Here is a 19,633-nt window from a genome sequence, read left to right on the forward strand (position 1 = left end):
AAGCCAATCGCAACGAAGTACGAGGTAGCTACCAATCAAAGGCTAGACTACCCTTTGTAAACTACCCCTTGCTTCTGCGTCCGCTCTGAGTCTCAGCTCCGCCCCAAACAGTTTCCATGGCAACCAGCTGTCATCTCTTAATGACGTTTAGGGAGGCAGAAAGTGACAGTAGGGTTATAGAAGGGTAGTGACTGTCCAGCCTTGATATCACCCACGCCTGACTCTTTCCACTGTCCTTCCCAGAGCGCTCAGCGGGGGAATCCAGACTGCGAGGGCTCCAGGAGGCTGTCGCGGAGACTCCTGAGTGGGACAGCTCTGAGATGTTCCTGGCACCGCACATTCCTCTGAGGAGTTTCCTGTGAGCCCGGAAAGCAAATGTTCACTCGGTCGCCAGCCACGCGGAGGTGCGCTTCCGCCACGGAGACTCACTCTGGTGCTCGGGGCTTGGTCCCCAGCGGTGGGAGTGGGAGGCCCTGTGGAAACCCGAATCCTTGCTTGCTCGCAGCCTTGGATAGGCTGGGCTTTTATGCGGGGTTTCCTCTTGTGGCCAGTCCTGAGGGGAATCTTTTACTTGGTTGTTTGTTTGTTAAGGGTTTTTTTTTTTTTTGTATATATGCATGTGTATCTGAGTGTCTGTGAACCACCTGTGTGAAGGAACCGTGGAGACCATAGAGGGTGTCGGATTCCCTGAAACTGGAGTTATACATAGGTGTGAGCTGGGAGCCGAACCTCTGTCCTCCTGAAGATCAGCAATGGCTCTTAACCCAATATCCCTTAAAACAAAATACAAAATATTCTTTAAAGCAAACAGAAAGGGGCGAAGAGCATTTGGTGCTGCTCTTACAAAGGACCCAAGTTCAATTCCCAACATTCATATTATGGACATCTGTAGCTTGTCGTTCGTTGTTTAGGCTCTTTCAGGGGGCCCTCCACCCAGTTCCCAAATAAATCACACGGAGGCTTATTCTTATTTATAAATGCCCGTCCTAGCTTAATTTAACTTAGCCCGCCTATTTTTTGCCTCTGGGCTTTTCCTGGTCTCTTACTTCTGTATACCCTTCATTATTTCTTAATTCTGTTTGGCTGTGTAACTGGATGGCTGGATGGCTGGCCCCTGACATCCTCCTCCTTCTCTGGCTTCTCCCTCTCTCAGATTCTCCTTTTATATATTCTCCCTGCCTGCCAGCCCCACCTATCCTTTCTCTTGCCTTGCTATTGGCTGTACAGTTCTTTATTAGACCATCAGATGTTTTAGACAGGCACAGTAACACAGCTTCACAGAGTAAAACAAATGCAACATAAACAAAGTAACAGACCTTAAAATAATATTCCCCAACAGTAGCTCCAGTTTTGGGAGATCAGACACCCTCTTCTGGCTACTGAAGACACCAACTGTGCACACAGCACTTCCACACAAGCATAAACAAACATAAAAATCACCTGGCAGTGGTGTTGCACACCTTTAATCCCAGCACTGGGTTTGGGGGTGGGGCAGAGCCAGGCAGACCTCTGTAACTTTGAGGCCAGCCTGGTCTACAGAGATCCAGGACAGGCACCAAAACTACACAGAGAAACCCTGTCTCAAACAAAACAAAACAAAACAAAACAAAAAATCCCCCAAAACAACAACAACAAAACCACAAAAAACTAACCCATAAAAATAAAGAATACGTTGTATCTATTCTTTGAGTGTCTCTAACATGTATACAGTGTATCTTAGTCATGTCCACTTTGCATTTTCTGCTAAAAAGAGGTATGTCCCAGACTGGCCCCAAACTGGTTATTCTGACTCTACCTCTTAAGCATAACCAGTGTGGTATATATGTATGTCACCCAGGCAGATCCTCCTGTGTGCTTTAACTTAACATCTGCTTTATAACACCTGATACAGTGTAACTGCTATGTGAATAATTGTTATACTGTTTCAACTTTTTCAAACTATTTTCTTCTGCATCTGAATGGATCTGTGAATGAGGAACTGATGAATGCATATTGACTTTGATATTATGGCTCATTGCTTTAAAAATAGTTGCCAAAATATTGGTATTATAGAAGTGGCAATTGTCCACATAGAGTGGGGGGATTAATCCCCCACTTCACATTCTACAAAATATAATTAGAAATCCAGAAGCTTTGTTCCCACCCATTCAGCTAGATACTGTTTCTGCCAACAGTTTTTCACCTTTTTAGTTTTGGGTTTTGTCTTTTGAGATTGATTTGTGTGTTAAGAGCATGTTTTAAAAGTGTTTTTTGCCTGCATGCATGTCTGTGCACCATATCTGTGTGTAATGCCCACAAAGATCAGAAGACACATGTGATCTCCTGGATGGTTTTGAGCCACCCCAATGGGTGCTGGGATTAAGGGAGTGTGCCACTGTTCAACACACCTTTTGATTGTTTTGTTGTTTTCAAAACAACCTTTCTCTGTGTAACAGCCCTGGCTGTTCTGGACCTCGAACTCAGACCTGCCTGCTTCTGCCTCCCAAGTGCTGGGATTAAAGGCGTGTGCCACCACTGCCCAGCCACTGTGTGTGTGTTCGTGTGCGTGCGTGCATGCATGCGTGCATGCGTGCGTGCATGCGTGTTGTGCGTGTTGTGCGTGTGTGTGTGTTTTACAGATTCCCCTCTCAATCCCCAGCCTCAGGCCCCTCCACACTTTTTTTTTTTTTTTTTTAAGGACAGTCTTGATATGTATCCTTGGTTGGTCTTAAACTGGAAATCCTTCTGCCTCAGCCTCCCTAGAACAGGGTTGGCATGCACTACTATGCTCAGCTCCCCCCCCCCCCAATACAATCACATAAGGGTCCTTTTATTCAGGTTCAACCTGGGCCGCCGCATGGCAGATGGAAGGAAATGTGGCGGTGGCCACAAGCCCAAGTGTAGAGGGTTTTTATAGGGAAAAACCACAAGCCGGGAATTGGTAACTTGGGATTGGCTAGAAGGGGCAAGGTGATTTTTTGAAACTATTGGTCTAGACTTTTGACAGGGAACCAAAACCCCTGAACAGGATTATCTGGACTGCTCTCTCATTACAGATGGTTGTGAGCCACCATGTGGGTGCTGGGAATTGAACTCATGACCTCTGGAAGAACAGCCAGTGCTCTTAACTGGCTGAGCCATCTCTCGATACCTACTACACTGCTCAGCAGGATTATCTAGATATCTTCAAGGGCCATAAACCATAGACAGGATCCTGTTAAGCTTTCCTTTCCTGTATAAACAGCAGAGAGGATGTCTGTAGGAGGATATTGCTCTGTATCCTTTCGAGTTATCATGACATATTCCTGAGCCTGTAAAATTAAGTCTAGGCCTTCACATTCCCCTCTTCACAAGTACCAATGACAGGACTCAATCATGAGTCCTACATGTCCAGAGGTTCAAGGGTATTGGGACCTAAGAACCATTAGCTAACAGATTTTTCTAGGGCAGTGACATCTGTATCTATTGCCATTCTTTAAGGCCCTGTATTTCTGATCTTTGAGTACAACCAGATCATAATCTTATATAGTACATCTTTGGTTCTGCATAAAGAAGGTCAAGTGTCTTATCTTATTGCAGAAACACTTTAGTTATTAAATTTATCAATTGACAACTCTGAACTTATTTTCCTAGTATGTCAATGAGCTTGGCCATCTTGCCTCTATGCTAGGGAGTTTCCTTTTTTTTTTTTTTTTTTTTTTAAAGATTTATTTATTTATTTATGTACACAGAAGAGGGCGCCAGATCTTATTACAGATGGTTGTGAGCCACCATGTGGGTGCTGGGAATTGAACTCAGGACGTCTGGAAGAGCAGTTGGTGCTCTTAACCTCTGAGCCATCTCTCCAGCCCCGGGAGTTTCCTTTTGACCCAGCATTTCAGCCTTTTCTGAACAAGGAACATGGGACAATGTATTTTCTTCTGAAACTGCTTCAAGTTGGCATTGGGGCACTATTGTCAGGGCCCCAAAAAGGCTGAAAGGTTGGTCAAAGGACGAGCAATGAGGCATCTGTCAGAAGCATGTGGCTATCTGACCCTGTAGAGACAGGGAACAAGCATGTTGGCTGGGCTAGTCCATGTCAGCTTTCAGCAAGTCCAGAACTCATAGTAGTCCAGAGCAGTGTAGTCAGCAACTGAAGCTTGGGGGTGTCTGCCAGCCAAGTAGAAATCTGTTGAGACAAATTTAAACTAGGAACAGAAGTTAAAATTTATGAACTTATTTGGAACCCTTAGGCACATATCCTTAGTAACTGGGAAGAGTTTCATGTTCAGCTTTTAACAAATATTTTTAAAGCATGCCCTGTATACCAGGCACTGTGCTACCACTGACAGAGCAGTGAGCAGGATTGAAGGATTTCAAGGAGAACTTCCTTGCCAGATTCCAAAATATATCTTTAGGAAGTGTCATGAATGTTTATGAAGTTGTTCTGCAAGTTCTAAAGCATGATGGAAATTTAGCAGTAGGGTAGTTTCAGGAAATACAATTGTCATTGCAATCTCTACAGCAGACTCATTTTGGGACTTGTCCTACTACTTGTGATTTTGGAGACACAGCCAGCATGAACAGGAAGTCAGCCATAGAAGGATGGGAGACTTTCTCTCAGCTTTTCTGAAACTCTGCGAGCTGGGAACATGGAAGGGAAGGAGGAAGAGCTTGAAGAGGTCAGTGGAAGCAGGCAGCTACGGCTGAGTTAAGTTGAAGTCCTCTTGTCTGAGGTGAGTTACTCTCAAGGAAAGCCACACTTCTTTGCTCTATGACTCCCAAGCCATCTTTTGAGGGGAGAGATGGCGTAAGATAGGATCTTACTATGTAGCTCAAGATGGCCTTGAATTCAGACTTTCTGCTTCAGTCTCCTAGTTGTCGTTCAAATCTTAGATGGTCTTTTAATAAACAACCCAGAGCCAGATATGAGGGTGAAAGCTGAAAGATCAGAGAAGCAGAACAGCCAGCCACTAGTTCTTACCTCTATGAAATCCTCAGCCTAAAGAGAATGCGCTCCTGTTTCCTCATGCCTTATGTACCTTTCTCTGCCCAGACATTGCTTCCTGGGATGAAAGGCATGTGTACTTCCCAAGGAAAGGCAAGAGGTCTCAAGTGCTGGGATCAAAGATGTGTGCCACCACTGCCTGGCCTCTATGTCTAATCTAGTGGCTGGCTCTGTCCTCTGATCTTCAGGCAGGTTTATTAGGGTACCCAGTATATCACCACACCCAGTTTACAGGAAATGCCTGGGGCAGAGGGACAACCAGATGGCACCCAAAGGAGACAAGTGTCACATCTAGAATGCGGAGCCTTTAGTCAGGGTGATGAATGAAAACCGTCCCCACACAGTAATATGTTGGAATACATGTTCTCAGGTTAGTGGAACTATTTGAAAAGGATTAGGAGGTTTGTTTCTGTTGAAGAAGGTGTAGGCTTTGAGATTTCAAAAACTTGCCACCATCCCCAATGTGCTTTCAGCCTCCTGCTGGAGGTTTGAGATGTGAGCTCTCAGCTGTTGCTGCCCATACGCATTCACTCCGTCATCATGGACTCGAACCCTTTGGAACTGCTAACCCAGTTAAATGTTTTCTTCTGTAAGTTATCTTGGTGATGATGTTTTGTCACAACAATAGAAAAGTGACTTTGAAAGCATGGCAGAACGGAATACAGTCAGATTAGATGCCTTGTTATGGCCATATGTGCCACATGCAGGGCATAGACCTCCTTTGATTTCAGCTATAAAAACACCATCTAGTTCCTCTATCTGTGGTATTCAACCTTCCTAATGCTGTGACCCTTTAATACAGTTCATGTTGTAGCGATCCCCCAACCATAAAATTATTTTTGTTGTTATTTTGATACTGTTATAAATTGTAATATAAATATCTGTTTTCTGATGGTCTTAAGCAACCCCTGTGAAAGGATCATTTGATCCCCAAAGAGGTCACGACCCAAATGTTGAAAAAACACTGCTCTATATAAATGTTAAAGATTGATTTTCATTTTCTCGTGGGTATTTTGCCTGCTTGTATGTATGTGTGCCACATGTGTCTGGTGCCTTCACAGATCAGAAGGTCTCTGACCCTGATGGTTGTGAGCTACTGTGTGAATGCTGGGTGAATGCTGGGACCCAAACATGGCTCTTCTGAAAAAGCAGTAAATGTTCTCAATTACTGAGCTATCGCTTCAGACCGCTAACCTGGAACTTACTATGTAGACCAGGCTGGCCGTGAGGTCATAGAGATCCTCCTGCCTCTGCCTGAAGTGCTGGAATTAAAGGTGTGTGCCACTGTGCCCAGCTTGCATCTAGAATTTAAGTGTGGCCCAAGTCTTCAAAGATGCTTTTAAAATTTTTATTATAAATGATTACACAGCTGGGTAAGGATATAGATATGTGAGGGTAAGAGCAGGTACAGTCACAGGAATCAGACATAGCACAGGGTGTTGACAGATCCAGCAGGCAATTTCAGCTCCACGCTCTTGGGTGCCTCATCTTCTCACATCTATCCACTGGTATTCTTCTATCTGAGGAGAAGGAGTTATGCTAACATGTAAGTATTCACAGGGGAGACTCTGACTGCCGGGTCCATAATGTTCATATTTCTACCTGTTTCTGTATTTGGAAATTTCCATAAGGAACATAAAGCCAAGTATGGTTGTTGCAACTAGGAGGTTAGGACAGGGACAGTGCTGTGAGTCCAGCCTGAGGTACAGAGTGAGAGAGAACCTGTCCCTAAACAACAACAACAAAATGTTTAATAATCTTTATTTTTTTGGCTGAGCAGTGGTGGCACACACCTTTAATCCCAGCACTCAGAGGCAGAGGTAGGTGGATCTCTGCTTTGGTGGCCAACCTGGTCTACAAAGCTACTTCTAGGACAACCGGGGCTACACAGAGAAACCCTGTCTTGAAAACTCAAAACAAAACAAAATAAAACTTTATTTATTTATTACTTTTTTTGAGACAGGGACAGCCCTGGCTGTCCTGGAACTTGCTTGAGAACAAGCTGGTCTTGAACTCACAGAACTCTGCTTGCCTCTGCTTCCTGAGTCCTGGGATTGAAGACAGTGCCACCATACCTGGCTCCTTAAAATCTTAAATTAAGTAGATGAATTTTAGGGTTGGCAGACCTGGGTTTCATTCTCCCTATGTGAGGTAACAATTCTGTCACTTGTCCAAGGCTCTATGTCTTTACCTACAGGATGATTTTGCCCTGATCAGGCCTGCTGAGGGCTCATGACAGCCCCTTAATGACTGACAGTGTGTTCTATTTCAGGAGTTTGTGACTCTCAAGGATGTAGCCATGGATTTCACTCTGGAAGACTGGGAAGAGCTGGATCTGATCTGGATCAGAGAGATCTGTTCTGGGATTTGATGCTGAACAGCTACCAGGACCTTTTCTTGCTCAGTAAGTGTCACCTTGACCCTAGTCACTGCCCTGCTTTCTGCCCTGTTACCCACAGGGTTCTGTCATCCAGTGCACAGTGCACAAATGCACAGCACCTTGTAACAGGCTCATCTAGCCCTGAGCACTGATGCTGCTGGGCCTCAGGAATCTGCTCTGGTCCCTGCCTGGCTACTTGCATACCCTCCCTTTCCTGCTTCTAACTGTAGAGTCTTTCCTTGGGCAGGTGGTCAGGGTCCTGAGGGTTGCTGTCCTCTCTGGCCACGCAGCTCAGTCCCATTAGAACACACAGTCCTCACTAATCCTCTTGTGGCTCCCACATGGTCTAAGTTGCTGTGTCATCTGGAATGGGATTTGTGGGCAGAGACTAGTGATCTGTTTTTTCGCTGGATGTTGCCTGATGAGCACTGGTAAGCTATGGAACTCTGTAGTGGAACTTTCTTGTTGGCCGTCAGCTGGCAAATAATGACATGGAGACTTATTAATTATGAAAGCTTGGCTTTTAATTTAGGCTTGTTCCCAAACTCTGATAACTCAAATTGACCTCTTTTCTTTTCTTTTCTTTTCTTTTCTTTTCTTTCCTTTTCTTTTCTTTTCAGGCTGGCCTCGAACTCACAGAGATCTGCCTGGCTCTGCCTCCTGAGTGCTGGGATTAAAGGCGTGTGCCACCAACGCCTGGCTGACCTGTTACTTTTAATCTACCTTCTTCTATACATCTGCCTCTCTTCTTCCCAGAGTTCCTCTCTCCTCAGAAGTTCCACCTATTATCTCCTTCCTAGCCATTGGCCATTTGGCTATTTATTTATTATTATTTTTTATGCCAAATGCTGTTTCTTGAAGGAGAGAGGAGGTCTTAAATACAGGCTTACAGCACAATGGGAGAACCCCGGAGGGCAGAAGTTTGATACTGATGTTTTACAAACTTACATCTAAGCTGTTAATGCCCAATATGCAGGATACACAGACAAGGAACTTCCCTTAAGCATTCAGGAGGGTGGAACCTAGCAGGAAATTAGCATAGGGAGGATATCAAGGTCAAGGTCGGCAAGCAAGGTAACAGTTACCCAAAATGGGGGCCAGGGCCCTACAGGTCCCCTCTTTTACTAAAAAATGAGCTTCTGACTTAGGTTGCGTGGGACGCCAGCAGGTCACCTTACCTGTCATGGAGACATGGCCATTTGGCTCTTTATGAAACCAATCACACAGTGTACACAAATATTCCACAACAGAAGTCACTCTGCTTAAGCCCCACCCTGTGCTTGGTGAGTATGCAGGCTCTCCTGCCTAGCTCCTTAGTCATTCCTCTCTTTGCCAGGTATTCTGGAACATAACTTCAGAGAAGAGAAGTCTATTGGTGGAAATATTAAGGCAACTCCACATAGTCAAAAAGGAGGTTTACTTAGGCGTTTTACTTACAATAAGTAAAGGGATATGTTACAGGGTCCGGGAGAGGTGAAGTGCAGTCCAGCAGTGTTCTCTGGAAAACTCTGCTTGGTCTACCATTCAACATCCAGGATTCCCAGGAATCAAGAGACAGGCACATCCAGATCTTGGGTCTCTGCCCTGCCTCAGGAGCAGGCCATAGGTAGGCATAACAGTTACTGGAAGCCTCAGTGGGGATGGTACTTCCAGGCCAAAGCTGGAACAGCTACTTACTACAAAAGTCCTCTCAGCTGTGCCCCCAAGAGCATCCCAGCTTAGAGGTTCACTAGGAGTGCTCAGAGGTCTCAGCCTATGGTCAGACTCAACAGTTGTAACTCACTATAGAAGGACACAGCACAGGCTGCCAGAATGCAAGCATGCAGAGCACGTGAAGTCACATGCGTGCTCTGACTCTCCAGCAATGGGAAGAGTGCTAGCTAGTTTCTTGTCAGCTTGACACAGATGGAGCCATTGGGAAGAGGGAACCTCAGTTGAGAAATGATCCTACCAAGTTGCCCTTCAGGCAAGACTATGGTGCATTTTCTTAATTAATTATTGGTGGTGTCACTCCTGGGTACTTTAAGAAAGTAGGATGGGGCTATGAGAGCAAGCCAGGCTTCTGCATCAGTGCCTGCCTCTAGGTTCCTGCCTTGGGTTCCTGTCCTGACTTCTCTCAGTGATGGAGTGTGACCTGAGAGTTAGAAGCTGGAGTAAACCCTCTTCTTCCCAAGTTGCTTTTGGTTATAATGTTTTATCGCAGCAGTGGAAACCTACTAAGTCAGAAAGTAAGAATGCGCTTGTTCATGGGGCCTTTCCTCCTGAGTCTCAGAAGGAAAGCAGGATTTCAGTGTAAAATACAGGAGCAGTCCCAATTCAGATGTGCCAGCATGATTCCCTCATGGAGCAGCCAAGACAGCCAAACCCACTTTGTGGGGGCAGCCTCACAGTAGGAAGGCTGAAGGCATCTAGCACCCAGCTCCCCATCACTGCCACATCATCCTCATTTCATTGTTGTGCTCAGATCGTGACCCCCAGAGAGACCACCAAAGACGAGCATGCTGGAATGCAAAAGCAAGGTTTAATTCTGGATATACAAGCTTAGGTAGGGACTTTGTCCAACGGATCCAACGCAGTGGAGGCTGGAAGTGCCCACCTCTCTGCAAGCTCAGTTTTTAAAGGAAAAAACCACAAGGTTACATCATTTAGGGGTACTAGTATGGGTACAATTCTGATTGGCTGGCTTCTAGGGACTTTCTAGAAATCATGGTTTAATCTTTAATCTTTACTTCTAAGGGAGTGGTTGCCTGCCACCATCTCTCACTGGCTGCCCTCAGGTGGGGCATTTTTATGGTCAGTTACCCTGGAAACCAGGGTTGGAACATTCTTTGGTCAAACAGTTACCTAGGGAACCAGGGAGAGGACATTCCATAGTCCGGCAGTCATTACCTCATGAATACCTTGTGACTCTGTACTTTGCACTTCCTGGTTTCTGGAATCTGGACGGACTGGTTTCAGTAACTCATGGCCTTGTACCTAAAAGGAGAAATTTTAGGCCTTAGTTTTAGGGTGAAAGCATTTTGGTCTTATTTCTAAGGTGGCTAATTTGGTCTCACATCATCTCCTCTAATTAGTCCATTGTTTTATTTTCTAAGAAACAACAGAGTACTTTACTCCAAAAGATAAAAAGAGTAAAAGACATCATGCAATGGGACCCCTCTTCCTTAGGATTTTATTACACTGGGACAGCTGTTCTTACCTGCTGCCTTGTATGCAGAAGCACCTCAGGAGGTGCCTTTCAGTTCTTAAGCTGTAGCCCACAGTAAGAAGTGCATTGACCTTGACTCCTACTCAGATCTGAGTGACATTCAGGCCAGAAAGTTCCTGTTGAGCGTCCAAATGCCCTCCATATCCCACTGATGATAGGATTGTTCTTTCTCAGCAAGACCCCCCTCCCAGCCTTATTTCCCGTCCAGATGTCAGGGAAGAGCTGGGAGCTATGGTCAAAGGAGGCCTGGAAGCCACCAGTACTGGTGAGTGAGAAGAATACACTCTCCATTGTCTGACTCTGCCTGAGATCCTGCCCAGGCCGTAGCATGTCTGTCTGTTGTCTACACATCTTGATGCCCAACCTCACCCATTTACCTACTGACTTTTGTCCATGTTACAGAGGGGACCTCACTCTGCATGTTGCGTCCCTTCCTTTGCCATCAGAACAGGCATTCTGGTACCTCTCCAGGGCCTTCTTACTTCAAGCCTCCACGAGGGGATGCTTTCTACTCCCAAGTCAATTTACACACCCCATGCCTGTGGTCTCTGCCTTACCTCTTCTACCTTCTTCCAGGCTCGGACACAGCCATGTCTGGGAGTAAGTCAAGCCCATGGCCTAATGCTTCTGGGCACAGCTGCTTTATCTTTCCCAGTGCAGTTCCTACACTGTGTGAGGGCCTGATGGAACTGTTTGCAATGGAAGAAAGAGAGAGGGACTATACCAGGGCATGGGAGGCTCCATACAGTGTTCTTCATCACCATAAGGAAGACTCAGAACTAGAGATCATACATCTAGCTCCACCCATCTGGACCATCCACAGCCCTGTTCCTTGCTCGCTGCCACCTGGGAGGCCATTAGTGTGAGCTCTCTGCAGCCTTCCGCTTGTGCTAGTGTTCCTTGAGGGTGAACAACCTGGGCATATGCTCCCCACTCAGACTTCTGTTTTTGCTGCTTAATCATATGGGCTCTTTCCCAGCATAGACAGCCAAACATCCCCATGCACACATGTACACAAATGTATGTGCTGGTCTCCAGTAGTAACTTGTGCCTTTCCCCCCTGCAGCATTGCTGGAATAACAAAAAGTCCTTAGCTGTCTGACCTTTGGATTCCCAGGACCCCTTATCATTCATAGTAGGAGAAGGGCCTGATACTTGTTGGTGGATGTGCTCTACACAGAGGGAACAGTGTGAGCAAAGATCTGGTAAAGAAACTAGAGAACAGTATGGGCTGAGAGCACTGTGATGACAGTGTAGGGCAAGAGATGGCTCAGAGGTTAAGAGTGTTAGTATTTAAGCGGCGCTAGGGACACGTCCTGAACACGACAAGACCACAGAAGAGCTTTATTAAAGAGGGTAGAGGTGACAGGCCTGTGTGAAACACACGTGGGTGAGGAGATAAGGGGGCTCATGCAAGATGGCACCGGCTTTTTAAAGGTTGGGCCGTGCATGCGTACAGGGACTCCTGTGGGTACTCCACGCATGCGTGTAGATTACATGGCTGCGTGCGCGCTTTACGCAACCACGTAAGGCCACAGAGTCCCAGTCCCACGAGATGTCTGACCCGGAGATGGCTATTCTGAACCGGAAATAGTTAGGCGGTCCGCCGGGCAAGCCCAACCGTGTGGACATGTAATCTCTATCAAAGAGCACTGGCTGCTCTTCCAGAGGTCCTGAGTTCAATTCCCAGCACCCACATGGTGGCTCACAACCATCTGTGATGAGATCTGGTGCCCTCTTTTGTATACTAAATAAATAAATCTTTAAAAAAAAATTAAAAAAAAAAAAGAGATGGCTTTGAACGCTCTTGTTTGTAAGGGCCATGCCCAGGCCAAGAGACACTGAGCAGTCTCTGAGATGCTCTTTTGTAATGCAAATTGCTAAATGGTATCACTAATGAAAACCCAGAGCCAGATATTGGGGTTAAAACTGAGAGGTCATAGGAATAGGACAAGCCACAGCCAACCTTACCTCACTGACACCTCGGCCTCCAAAAAAGCTTCCTGTATACCCACGCCTATATGCCTTTCTGTCCCAGCAATCTAACTTTCTCTCTTTGCCCAGGTACATCACTTCCTCTTCCTGCCCAGCTCTGTCAATTCCTGTCTGTCTGTACAGACCTCCAGACCTTTATGTTGGAATTCAAGGTGTGTACCACCATGCCTGGCTCTGTTCCCAGTGTGGTCTTGAACTCACAGAGATCTGGATGGATCCCTGCCTCCCAAATGCTAGGATTAGAGGTGTGTGCTACCATTGCCTGACCTCTGTGTTTACTATAGTGGCTGGCTTTTTCCTCTGATCCTCAGATAAGCTTTGTTAGGGTACACAATACATTGGGGGACACAATATATCACCACAGTCTTTGGATGGGGAGTCACCAAACCATAGAAGGTACTTTACTGGTTTGGAAGAAGGTGATGATGGTACAAGATGTTAGGAGAGAGGGCAGCAGCAGTGGAAGAAAGGTGTATGTAACATAGTCATCTTGTTTTATTACTCAGCCTCCCCAGGGCTAATGTGGAAGAACAGACAAAGAGATGGGAGGCCAATAAATAACCAGATTTTTAGTTGATGATGACAGAGACAGGAAAAGAAGAGAGCTGAGACATTTCCAAGGTGTCTGAAAGACATTAGTACCTGAATCAGGGTGAGAGGGTTGGCCCGGGATTCTAGGGTGAAGTGCTGGATGGGTGTGGAAGCTTTCCCTGCCATCAAGGCCCCCTGATGTCTTGAGTAAGATTTTGATACTGTATGGTATAGAGGGAGAAGGAGGAAGGAGGCATGCCTGAAAGATATATTAGTGAACTCAGTTTCATGGCTATGATGATGATGGCCAAGGCTCTACTTCCCTGCTGAATTATTACAGGCTCGCTCCCAGCTCCTTGGGTGACCATTCTGAGCTTGCCATCCCTTACTTTCTTCCATTTCTAGACAGGACACCACTGATAGACAGGCTGGACCCCAGACCTTTCTCATGTCTGTTTTCATCCCACAGCATGGTTGTCTCACTGACCCAGGGAACATTTATACACTCTCTTTCTTTTAGAAGTGACTGAGACCAAGAACTTTACTTTGTAGCAGGGCTTCTTGGAAGAAGGCCTCTCCCAGTTATGGAAACATTTTCCAAGGAGGAATTCAACTCTGAAGACTGTATAGGTGAGAGCTGGTTAGATAGTTTGTTAGGAGATCCAGAAGGTCTTCCAAGATGTGACATTACCAACAAGGAAAACACCACAGATTGCAAGAGTCAGGAATTCAAGAGCAGCCTCAGTCCTGGGCCTCTCTTTCCACAGGACAGCATGTGTGATGCCTGATGTTCCTGCAAAGAACCTCATACCAGTGACACTGAAGGAATCCAGGACTGACTTCGGCCACTACTCAGAACAGCTGGAAGGACTCTGTCCAGGGAGAAGAGAAGCTATGTAAGTGTAGTGAGTGTGGGAAAAGCTTCAGCCAGAGTTACCACCTTCTCCAGCACTGGATTGTCCATGTGAGGGAGAATGCCCTGCATAGCATGAGCAGGGGAGGGGCCTCAGCAAGGGTGCTTTCCTTCTCATGCATCCAGTGACTCAAACAAGCTACAAATCATACATGTGTCAGGAGTGTGGGAAAAGGTTTAGTCAGAATATGTACCTCCAGTAGCATCAGAAAATTCACATTGGAGAAAGCCTGTGTAAAACATCTCAAAGTGATGACTGAGAAAATCCCTCCAAGAGTCAAAGTGGTGAGCCACAAAGCTGCTGCAGAGTAAGGTGCTGACTCAGCAAGCGCTGTAAACCTCAAGGTTGGGACAAAAGAAACCACTGACTAGTAATAGTAGTGACCAAAACAGCTGCACCAGAGTCCATCCAGTCTTCATCCATAGCCTAGTAAGCATCAGAAAACTCCTACAAACATTAAGTCCTACAGATGTGGGAATGTGGGCAGACATTGAGCCAGGCCTTTCATCTGGACACCAGAGGGGCCACACTCAGAAACTTTATGAATGCACTACATGCCTTGAAATCTTCCACATAAGGAAACATTTTGTCCAACATTGAAAAATTCATTTTGTACAAACTGTCTTTCAAAGACAGAGTGTCAAGGATGCAAAAAGACCTTTAATCAGAGACCATCACTCATTGAGCACCAGGCTGTTCGTCCAGGAGAGAAGCCATGCAAGTGTAATGGGTGTGGGAAAGCTTTCAACTGCTCCTCCACCCTGATGATCCACCAGAGGCTCACAGTGGAGAGAAGCCTTACAGATGCAGTGAGTGTGGGAAACGTCCTGTCTGAGCACACCTAACGAGCACCGCTGATCCGCTCAGCCCACAGACCTTACTAGTGTCCAGAATGCGTCAGGAGTTTCAGCCGTCCCTCGTATTTGATTCGGCATCAGCCGAGGAGTCACGCCACAGAAAAGCTCCTTGGCTGTGCTAAGTGCAAGGAGACCTTCAGCCATAAAGAACAACTAGTGCAGGACCATAAAGTTCCCAGAGTCCCCGTGGGAATGTAAGCCGCGTGGAGAACACTTCATTTGCAGCTCAACTCTGAATTGCCTCCTGAGTATTCACACCAGAGAAAATCCAAGCGAGAAGGTTGGGTCAGAGCTCAAGGCATGCTGGGAAAGCTTTAAGTGTGCTGAGGGTGGAAGAGGTCTCAACCACAACAGATCCCTGGGCGTGAGGAGAGTCACACCAAGATGACATCCTGTGAGTGGAACAGAGTATGCACCTCATTAGCCTTCAGAGCGTCCATGCTGGTATGAAGACAAATGAATGCATGTATGACAGCTCTGTCACTGAGCGTCAGACTTCCCACAGTGAGCACCCCTTTAAATGTAACAAATGCAGCAGAACCTTTAATCAGAGAGACCACCTTTTGAAATCAGTTGTTCACACTGGAGAGAAACCCTTTAAATGCGATTTATGTGACAGAGCCTTTAAACAGAGTAACTACCTTATTCAGCACCAGAGAATAAATACTGCAAAGAAGCACTTTGAGTGTAGTGAGTGTGGGAACATGTTTAGTCAGAGTTCATGCCTTTCTAAGCATCAGAAAATTCACACAGGGGAGAAGCCTTTTAAATGTAGTGACTGTGGGAAAGCCTTCATCTTGGGTGCCCAACTCATCCGATAGCATAGAATTCACACTGGGGAAGAGCTGTGTGTTTGTCAGGGGTGTGGGAAAGCCTCCAGCCAGAGTGTCTGCCTTTCTCTGCACCGTGGAGCTCACAGGGGTGAGAAGCCAAACAATATAGCAAATGCGGGAAAACCTTTTCCCAAAAAGCAAATTAAAAGAAGCACGAGAGGATTCCTGGTGGAGAAGCTTACACCTGTGATGTGTAGTAAAGCGCTTATCTCAACACCAGAGAACTCACACCCAGGAGAAATCACATGGTCAGGACTGTCCCAAAGCCTTTCACAGCTGCTCTGCTCTCAGCAAACACCAGCAACTTCAGACTTGTAAAGTAACAAGTAGCACTGTCCAGAGCCTCTTGGTGACAGCAGAGTCCCATACATTTGAAGGCATTCATATGAAGTCAGCCATTGAAACCAGCATATTACAAACCTCCCCTCCCAATAAGTCCTATAAAAGTTGATGAGACAGCTGGGCGGTGGTGGCACATGCCTTTAATCCCAGCACTCGGGAGGCAGAGCCAGGCGGATCTCTGTGAGTTTGAGGCCAGCCTGGGCTACAGAGTGAGTTCCAGGGAAGGCACCAAAACACAGAGAAACCCTGTCTTGAAAAACAGACAAAAAAATTGATGAGAAAGAATGTACAGATTGATTTCATTTAGATCAGTGGTTTTCCACCTTCCTAATGCTGCAACCCTTCAGTACAGTTCCTCATGTAAATATCTGTGTTTTCTGATGGTCTCAGCCAACTCCTGTGAAAGGGTCATTCACCCTCAAAGGTATCACAACCCACAGGTTGAGAATCGCTGATTTAGGCAAAACAGAAAAATTAAGAAGCTGTGAGGCAGGTAAGGCCTAAAGCACTGGGCCATGCCTTAAGCGAACAGAGAGCTCTGACATACTCAGTAGTACCCTGACCCACAAGGTGACAACTGCTGATGTAAGACCCAGAGCCAACCAGGAAACACCACGGCAGCTGGAAACAGAGCCCACCAAAACTACACACATAAATACCTCAGTCCTTTGTTTAATAAACAAGATTGCTTGCAAACCTCCCAGAGCCTGTGTCATTGGTTCTGCATCTGCTCACCCCCTGCCCCCGGGATCAGAGATGGTGGGATCCCAGCTACAGAACCAACAACAAAGCTGTGTAATTGCCAGGCAGTGGTGGTGCACTAGGGAGGCAGAGGCAGGGGGATCACTGAGTTTGAGGCTAGGCTGGTCCACAAAGTGAGTTCCAAGACAGCCAGAAATACACAAAGAAATCCTGTCTCAAGCAACAACAAAAAGCTATGCAATGCCAGGATTCAGTGGCAGACCCGGGAGCCAGTCTGCCTGATTGAGTTCCGGTTCTGTCGGCCTTCTGAAAGCCGTGATAATTTCTCAGTACTTCAGTTTCCTCATCTGTAGAATAGGCACGATATTAACATCCCTCAGGGCTATGGTGAGGATTAAGTAAATTTCAAGCACTTAAGAGTTGATCCGGTTGGGGATTTAGCTCAGTGGTAGAGTGCTTGCCTAGCAAGCGCAAGGCCCTGGGTTCAATCCTCAGCTCCACAAAAAAAAAAAAAAAAAAAAAAAGAAAAGAGTGATCCATGGCACATAGAAAGTATCCACTGGTGGTCAACTATGGGTGAGTGTCTAACTATATTGCACAATTACACTTATATTAAAGATGAAAACCAGTAACTTGTTCATTGTGGTTAATGTTCACTTAGCTTTTAAAGCTTTCCAATTTTCCAGGTTTTTTTTTTTTTTTTTTAATCAACTCCTTATTCTAGTTCATTCTTTTTATTTATTTATTTATTTGTTTGTTTGTTTGTTTATTTATTTTGTTTTTTTGAGACAGGGTTTCTCTGTGTAACAGTCCTGGCTGTCTGGACTCACTCTTGACCAGGCTGGCCTCGAACTCATTGAGATCTGCCTGCCTCTGTTTCCCAAGTGCTGAGATTAAAGGCGTGTGCCACCACTGCCTGGCAGTTACACAGCTTCTTAATTTTTCTGTTTTGTCTAAATCAGCAGTTCTCAACCGCCCAGTGTCCTTACCCTTTTTAAATGCCTGGTCTTTTCCTTCCCCTGCATCTTGGCTTTGTTCTAGGTTTTCCATGTATAAATTCATCAAGTAATTTTCTAATTGCAAATTGCTAAAACATTATTCATAACCTTCCAAACTCAGAACTCAGAGGATTCCATATTCACATGCCACCTCTTTCCATAATCTTCCTCCATTTGAACTATAATAAAAGAGCCAAGTTTGCCCTGGAATTAATGACTGCAAACATCTGGATTCATGAGAGAATTTTCCTAACAGCAGGGAAAGTTAAGAAACTGCCCAGATGCTAAAACATTTGGTGAAAACTATGCACGGCAGTGTTTGCAGGAGTGTTGACCACTCCACTCAGTAGGCATTCTGCCAGGCCGCAGTGGCTCGGAATGGAAACAAACGGCCCTGGGCACAAAGAGTTTTCTCATCTGACAGGTGCTACCTTGAAAATACTTCTTCTCTGCCACAGGAAATTCTGAGGTCTCCAAGGATTGATGGTGAGCCCAGAGGGTGAGAACCTTTCCTTTGTGACTCTTGGCTTATTTAAGCCCTTCCCACTAGAAACCCCATATGGAAACAGTTCCTTAGTGTCTCCTTCTCAGGCTTTTGTATGCTACCTACTGATGGTAGAGAAACAATGTGAGCCAGAAGTACCATAGACTCATGATACAGAGGAAAGAAAAGAGGGCGGGCTGTGGAGAGTCCTGTTCTGGCTACTCTAACAACCAGCCATAGACTTGGTAGTTTATACACAGAACAATTCCCCACAGTGCTGGCAGCTGGAAGACCAGAATCAAATTTGGGAACACTTGGTATCTGAGAGGATGTTTCCCAGTTCATAGGTGGCACCTTGTCAGTGTTCTGTTTTGCACAGGTACTGGGAAGAATTAGGGTCACTCCAGGATGAATTTTGGCTTAGCAGCAGCTGGGGAGCCAGCTACCAGCCAGCTTCTGGTGAACTGACTGCCTGTTGCTTTGCAAAAGGCCTTTTCTCTTATGACACAATTTACACCTCTTAGCAAGTCAATGTTCACATACCAAGCAATTCCCAGTCACGGAGACCTCTGGTGTGTCAAGTCCTCTCATAACCAAGTCTTGCAAAGGCTCTGAACCCTTCAGGAAGAACTCAGATAAGAACCAAACACTTCCAACAACAGGTAACAGTAACACAAGGTGGTATACAAAGGCAGTTCAAAGCCTAGGTGCTAACACTAGAATTCAAGCCAGATGCAATGCTCCGTGGGGTCTCCCCTACTGCACCTCCTCCCAATGATGAATGGAAATTCATGAGGCTTCCCACCTCTTCAAGGCCTCACATCACTCATGCTAACATGGAAAGGGTAAATAAAATGAGTGCTAGAGGAGAGCGGGGTGAGGAGGTGACTGGGGTGATGTGGCAGAGAACAGCGGGTAAATGTACACATCCGGGAAAACCTGATGCATCTGCAGCGTGTTTGAGGGAGATGCTGCCCGTGTGAGTTTCTAAGTTTCGAGGATGGAAACCTAGAACAGTGGGTGGGCACCTTCCCACCAAGAAGGGCAGTTCTGCCTCCAGCATGAACCTATAGGGCCAGAGATGCTTAGAGTTAAGGGCCTTCTGGCTCAGTGCCCACATTAGGTGGCTCACAACCACCTAGAACTACCAGTTTCAGGGATGGAAACCCTCTTCTACCTCCATAAGCACCCGCACCCCCCCACATAAATAAAAATAAACCTAACCAAAAACGAGGCAGTACTGCAGGGGTGGAGCGCTGACAGAGGCCCCCGAAGGCGGGCCTTCCGCTGTGTTAGCCAACAACGCCTTTCTGAAAGAAGCATAGTGCTCTTGGTTGACAGAAATCTCTAATAAAATACTGGAGGATGAACAGGCTGTAGATGGTCAGTGGAGGGTCATCGTACTGGGGGTGAGGAAGTGGCT

General features: G+C 46.1%; 1 long non-coding RNA gene across 2 annotated transcripts; it reads left to right on the forward strand.

Annotated features, from left to right (window-relative positions):
- Positions 1 to 133: 133 nt before the first annotated feature.
- On the forward strand, positions 134 to 16,188 carry LOC118574438. Of its 2 annotated transcripts, XR_004943731.1 has the most exons (4): positions 134 to 404; positions 4,484 to 4,694; positions 7,239 to 7,370; positions 13,848 to 16,188. It is a non-coding gene; the product is annotated as an uncharacterized LOC118574438 (long non-coding RNA). The 2 variants fall into 2 exon arrangements; XR_004943732.1 differs by lacking the exon at positions 4,484 to 4,694.
- Positions 16,189 to 19,633: the final 3,445 nt, after the last annotated feature.

Source organism: Onychomys torridus, chromosome 1, assembly GCF_903995425.1.
Source record: "Onychomys torridus chromosome 1, mOncTor1.1, whole genome shotgun sequence".
In the NCBI taxonomy this organism is placed as follows: domain Eukaryota; kingdom Metazoa; phylum Chordata; class Mammalia; order Rodentia; family Cricetidae; genus Onychomys; species Onychomys torridus.